General features: G+C 41.2%; 1 pseudogene; it reads right to left on the bottom strand.

Moving 5' to 3' along the window:
• Window positions 1-5364: 5364 nt before the first annotated feature.
• Window positions 5365-6223, bottom strand: LOC103591275 (annotated as a pseudogene).
• Between the last annotated feature and the right edge of the window lie 857 nt (window positions 6224-7080).

Raw genomic sequence — 7080 nt, 5'->3', positions numbered from 1 at the left:
TGAGGGTTGCGATCCGTTGCCGGACACGAAAAAAGACAAAAAGGGAAAAAAAAAAATTTAAAGAATTTAGGGCCGGCCCGGTGGCGCACTGGAGAGTGTGCCGCTTGGGAGCGCGATGGCGCTCCCGCCGAGGGTTCGGATCACATGTGGGGACCGGTTCCCGCTCACTGGCTGAACGCGGTGCAGGCGCAACACCGAGGGTTGCAATCCCGTTACCGGTCAAGTAAAAAAGACAAAAAGGAAAAAAAATTTAAATAATTTATTTGAGCAAAGGACAATTCATGAACCGGGCAACACTCAGAACCAAAAGAGGTTCAGAGGGCTCTACCGCAACAGTGTGGGCAGTGAGGTTTTAGAACCTGAACATGGAAGTAAGACAGAGAAAATATAGTTTATTTGTTAGAATGGAAAGTCCCTAATGAGAAATTCATTGGTGGTCTCTGGTTGGTAAAGTCTAGTTTCATTTTACTGTTTACATTGGGCTTTTGTTTGCTTATGAAGGAACCCAAAGCATTGGAGCCATCTCAGCCTGATGACCTCCCAATTAAAAAAATTTAACACCACTAAGGCAGTGATCTTAGTTTAAGAGTTTCTATTCTCTAAATCAGGGGTGTGGCAGAAATGTACTCCTTCAAATCCCTTGGTGTGGGCATGAAAAGTGGAAGTCTGTTGTGGGTTGATTGTGTCCCTAGAAAGATATTTTCAAGCCCTAGCCCCTGGTACTTTCAAATATGACCTTATTCAGAAATAGAATTTTTGCAAATGTAATCAAGTTAAGCTAAGAATGTACTGGAATAGAGTGGGCCCTTAATCCAATATGACTGGAGACACATAGGGAGAACAGCATGTGATGACAGAGGCAGAGATTGGAGTCAGGCTGCCACAAACCAAGGAACGCCTGAGGACAAGCGGAAGCTGAAAGAGGCAAGAAAGGATGCTTCCTTAGAAGTTTCGGAAGGAACATGGCCCTGCCAACACCTAGATTTCAGACTTCTAGCCTTCAGTACTGTGAGAGAATAAGTTTCTGTTATTTTAAGCCACTTAGTTTGTAATAGTTTTTGTTTTGATAGCCCTGGGAAACTAATATACCCATTGACTAATCACCATCAGCATTACAGAATTCCTTTACCCAGGATGACCCCCACAAATGGTTAATTCTCTGAAAGTATGAAATTCTCTGTAGGAAAAGCTAATAGAACCTGAAGACTCCCAACAGAATGCAGATAATTAAACTAATAGTTGCCCAGATATGAGTCTTGCTAAAACTAGTAGAATGTATGGTAGTTGAGCTAACAAACTCTTTAAAACTCTTAAATAAAAGTGTTTCCCACCCTGCTTGTCATGGATTTCTTTTACATACTGACCCAGCCCCTCCTCAAAGCACAGCATACTATGAGGAAGAGTTGGCTCTATTAGGAAAAAAAAAAAAATCTACTACAATTTTCATCAGGGCTGGACCTGCCTGAAATAGATCTGCCTAACAAAGGCCTGCGCAAGGTACAGTCCTCTGTCTCTACCTATGTCAAGAACAGCTGGGTGCTGCTTTTACTTTAAGCGAGAGCTGAGGAAAGGAAACCTCTGAGAGGCAGACCAGGTTACAGTGCCTTCGATGGTATCATTCTCCATCCTTGTTTCTTTTTTCAGTGGTCAGGTGCCCCACTACATGATGTTACAAAGATTCCCTAAAACAAAAGTGCCGGAGGCACTGTAGTTCTTAACATCATACCCAAGGGGATGAGAATGTGCCATTAGGTCCAGGAACCAGCCACAGGGATCCAGCAGACTGGGGCTACCTAGAGTGGTAGTGCTTAAACCCATGACATGTAATGAAACAAGACCTCCCACCACAACAAAGAACAACAGTTAAAGGATGTTTGGGTTTTAGAGTCAGCATATGCTCCACCTTAGAATTCTTACACACTCTATATCTTCAGTCATCCAAAAGACTACATACTTTCACTAAGATTGAGAAGAACCTTGGTGACTGACCCTAGCAAGTTACAAGACACACTCTAGTCAATTTCACCCCTTGATACCTGTAAGTCAGGAGGAAAGATGAGGCCTGAGGTCTCTGTGATTTCTGCCTCTCCCACCAAGATGATTTGGGAGGGGGGTGGAGGGAAAGCAGGTCCTATTAAGGAATACATAGCAGAGGTATTTAAGATTTGGGACTAAGATAATGCTTTCAACAGCTGAGAATTATACTGCTTTTGAAAAACAGTTGCTGGCTTGTTACTGGATGCTAGTGGAGAGATTCACCCGAGGCTGCTGTGTTGTTTTGTGAATTGGAACTCTTTGTCTCATGTAGTGATATAATCTAGCAGTCTTTATTAAATGGGAAAAAAAAAAATCTAAGAGAGGATGAGAGATATCTACGTAAGTTCATTATATAAGAAACATCCTTGATCCTGACCCTCACTTTCAGCTGCCCAGACAAACTGGGGCATCCTCTAGGGACTTAACCTATGAATCAAAAGCGACAACATGAGGCAAAGACAGAACCACCCATTTAAGAGGGAATGAGCCTCAGTGGACTGGCACTACCTTCCACCCTTTGTCATAGACATCCTGTCTACAGAAGGGGTAAGGCTGTTTCACATAAGGAAGGAGCTCTGAGCAACTGGAAATTAAAATAGCTATTAAATTGGGGGCAGCAGGGAGTGAGAATTTGTACTGACTCCAGAAATCAAAATATCCAAATAGACAGAAGATCCTTTAATGTTACACTATAACCAAGAGGTTTGGGGATGCCTCCTATGGCAAGAATCAGGCATATTATCCACTCAAATGACTATTTTTCTGTCTCACATTGTAGTAGGTTAAAAAGGGCCCCCCAAAAAAGATATGTCCAGTCCTAATAGTACCTTCAAATGTGATCTTATTTGGAAATGGGTGTCTTTGCAGACATAAATAAGTTAAGGATCTTGAGATGAGATCATCGTTAATGTAGGGTGGGCCCTAAATCCAATGACTGATGCCCTTAGAAGAGAAGCCATACAAACACAGAAAAAATGGTAATGTGAAGATAGAGGCAGAGATTGCAGAGCAGCCACAAGCCAAGAAATGCCAAAGATCCGCAGCCACCAGTAGCTAGGAGAGAGGTATAGAATGGATTCTCCTTCAGAGCCTTCCAAGGGTTGTGTGGCTCTAACAACATTGATTTTGTACTTTGGCCCTTCTGAACTTTGATGGAATATGTTTCTGTTGTTTTAAGCCACTAAATTTGTGGTAATTTGTTACAGCAATCCTTGGAAACTAGTACACATACAGGCACCTTCCAAAAGGAATAGAAGCAGAAAAAAAAAATTAACAAGTAAACTAATCAATATGCCGTGGATGGATGTTTTGGCCAAGGCACACTGGGTACATCAGAGCACTATGCACCTGAAATGAGACTGAGGTTGGCAGGAGCCCAGAATTCTGGAGGATATAATTGCTCCTGGAGCCAATTGTCAGGATGTAGGAGTTGGTCTCCTCCTGCAAAAATGCCCTGGAACATTCCAAAAGACAAAAAGCCTGAAAGCAGTTATTAGCTAGACTCTATTGAACCTCTTTCTGTAATGTGAGGAATCTAATGGGCTCTGACAATGGGAAGTTCTTGCCGAATGTGAGCTTGCATTCTTACACAAATCACCAAGAAGCCGCCATCAAAGGGCCGCAGCTAATATATCATTTCTCAACTATAGCCTCTAATCCAGTAATATATTTTACCACCCCCATAGCAAAGGACAAGGCAGATCATTGAGGAATGGTGTTTCTTACCTCTCATAGGCAGCCTTCTGGACTGAGAGGGAGAATGGGCCACTGAAGATGGGTTTGACCAAGATACCATGGGCAGCAATTATTCAGTGGATTTTAGAAGCAGAACAGAAAGCTGCTCAGAACCAGACCATATGTACAACAATCCATTCACTAAGTCAGCCAGGGATAGCAGTTGAGAGGCTTTGAAAAAGGTAAAAATGTTTCAATAGGTCTGTAAGCTTACCCATTTAATCCAAAGGTGGGAATGATCCCTGAAATCGGTGGAATAGTCTTTCATAATGGTACCCCAGGTTTTAGAATCAAGATCTTGTCCAATTGAGCATGATGGTATCACAGTAATCCACTGAGTCCTCTGGAGATAATATACTGTGCAAAGTTAACGTACCACCTGCTATTCAACTTGTCTGTTTGTGGGAGCTGCAGCTTAATCATTAATCCTTGTTATTGTGAGGAATTGGATGAAGGAAATATTAATTGGCATAGACAAGATTAAGATTTAAGATAGTCTTCCTGTCACCACATTGCACCTAAGGCACACAATTAATGAGCTAGAGAGCAGTAAGCAAGGCACTCCTGCCCCATAAGAATGCTGCAGACTGCTTCAGGGCCTGAACCACACAAAAGACCAAAGGGGAGGAAGGAGAATTGGTATTGCAGTCACGTCTCCAGCAGTATAGATTAGGTCAAAGCTTGATTTGCTTGGGAAGCTAATGTAGGAGGGAGGAATATTGTATAGGAGCTAGAACCATTTTATTGATTTGGGCTACAGATGATTTAGGGAGGGAAGAAAGGGAGGGAAGAAAGGGAGGGAGAAGCGGGGGGAAGAAGGTAAGGAAAAGAAAAGAGAGGAGAAGGGAGGGGAGATAACAGGGGAAGGGAGAGAAAATTTTACTCATATATACTTCCACACTAAAATTTGTACAAGATATTGAGGAGACCATATACTTACACGGCTCCACGTAGAATGGGAAAATAGATGGAGAAAGAAAAATGACATTTCCAGACGGTACTGTACTTACGGAGGCTGTAAAATTGAAATGTGAATAATTAAAAAAGAATGGAGACTGCTCTTTGCACTTAAGTTGGAATTTGGAGTATCCCCAGGAAACCAAATTAGAGTGCCATCTAGTGAAGCCTGGAGGACTTACCAAGAAAATCAAACTTGGATCCCTGCAAAGTTAGAAGGATGAATTGGGATCCTGAAAAATCAATGATCATATTCTATGACTAAGACTACTGGAGAAGGCCCGTGGAGTCTCAACAGGTCAGCTTTGTGACTCAGGAGTGGACGCTGTGTTACTGCTGCCTGATGCCATAGTCACAAATAATGTGAGAAGGAACAAATAAGGTTGTAGTTCAGCACTGTCCGATATAAATATAATGTATGTAATTTTAAATATTTTCATAGCCACATTAAAAAAATTAAAAAGTGAAATTAATTTTAATAATATATTTTATTTAATTCAATATATCCAACATATTGCCATGTAATCATATTTTTAAGGTATTAATTAGATATTTTGCATTATTTTAGGTCTTTGTAATCTGACTTATATGTATTTTTTTTAATTATTCATTTATTTTCAAAACAGCATCATAAAGTGAGTGTATTTAACTATACTCAGCTCATAAAAGAGCAAGCAGGTAAACAGAATAATTCATGCTATAGCATGTTTAATAAACTAGCAAGACAGAAAGTTGGCTGAAGGAAGGCAGAGGAAGTTTGTCTTGTATAAATCAGAACCGAGGGACTCCATTATCATCTGGCATCTGCTCGATGTTGTATCTGTGGTTAGAAATGTACACGATAGGAACTCCAGGGATCTTCCGGATTCTTCTTTTAAGGTCCCGGTCAACTGTGGCCACAATGTAACACTTGTGCTGAGTTACTTTCTATACTAAGCAGTCATCTGTGTAGGTTCCTTTGTGTGTGCATGGTAATCGTTCAAATCTTGGATCCTTGGCGATCCTGAGAGCCACTCGATATTTCTGCCCCAATTTCTCAATTTCGACCATTACACAGTCAGTTATACAAGGGATACACTTGGTGTACAGACAGTCCATTATTGACTGTACTAAGTCCAGTTTGGCTTTAATGGAAAAGTTGATAAAGTTGGTATCAACCAGGATGTGGTAAGGTGGGCCCAGCTGTGTATTATATTGGAAGAATAGGCAGGAAGGGTGCTGGGGAACTTCTCTTTCCTTCAGTGCACTGGGATCTTTCTTTTCTTTCTTTTTTGGTTTTAATCTATCCTTTTCTTTAAGCCTCTGATCTCTCAGACTAAGCATTCGCTTCATGGTCGCATACTTCCTCGTTTTCTTTTGCTTCCCCATGCTCATGCCACACTCTGGCTCTTGATTTATATTTAATATTTACAGAAAATCTTGATGTAAATACTAAATTTTCATTGGAAATAATTGGTCTATATTTAGACTTGATAAAATTGACAATTGAAAAACTATTGGTTAGAGCGTGGTACTGGTAACACCAAGGTCCAGGGTTCGATCCCTGTACCAGCCAGCTGCCAAAAGGAAAAAAAAGAAAAACTAGATTCACATACCCAAGTTGCTCCAAATATACTTAAAAGTCCTCAATAACTGAATCAAGTATCAGCTTTTAAATTTAAATTTAAGCTAATTAAAATAACGTTAAGTGGGAAGAGAAAGAAAAATCAAGAGTCAATCTCTGCCAGGGACTGGTCCTAAGGTTCCCTTATTTGATTGATGCTTTTATTTTTCTCAAATTTTGGTAAAAATTGACTCCTGTGTAGATAGCAAGCAGAGTGACAGAATGAGGAGCCCAATCCCACACAGGAAATAAAAAGCGGAATCAGTGTCCCAAGGCTCACGAAATTTCTTCAGAAAAAAATTAATTGCACTCCATCAACTGAACACACTGCTGCCACAGGCACCTGGCACTGAGAACATGCTCTTTAGTTTAGAATCAGAGCCACATCACAGAGCCTTGGACCAGTTGCTGAGCGTTCTCAAGGGTCAAGGGTCAGGAGGACAAAAGGTGGACCCACAGTCCTTCCCCACATCCAGCTAGGCAGATCACCCCTTACTTGCCGGGCCTCCAGGGCCTCCCTCCTCCTCTAGGCCTTCCTATTTGCTGATTCCATCCTTTGATACATGCAGTCCATCTTCGTTATTTGTGGATTATTAGCAAATTTGTCTGATGGCCTAAATGCATTTGTAATCCCAAAATCAATACCCAGGTCACTTTTGTGGTCATTTGCAGACATGCACAAAGTGGCAAACAATTCCGACTCATCCAACAGCACATGTTCCCAGCTGAGGTCCAACCTGCAATACTGT

The sequence above is a fragment of the Galeopterus variegatus genome, unplaced genomic scaffold (assembly GCF_000696425.1).
Source record: "Galeopterus variegatus unplaced genomic scaffold, G_variegatus-3.0.2 Scaffold956, whole genome shotgun sequence".
Lineage (NCBI taxonomy): Eukaryota > Metazoa > Chordata > Mammalia > Dermoptera > Cynocephalidae > Galeopterus > Galeopterus variegatus.
Note: the sequence above shows the minus strand (reverse complement) of the source record. Positions and strands in the feature narration are given on the sequence as shown.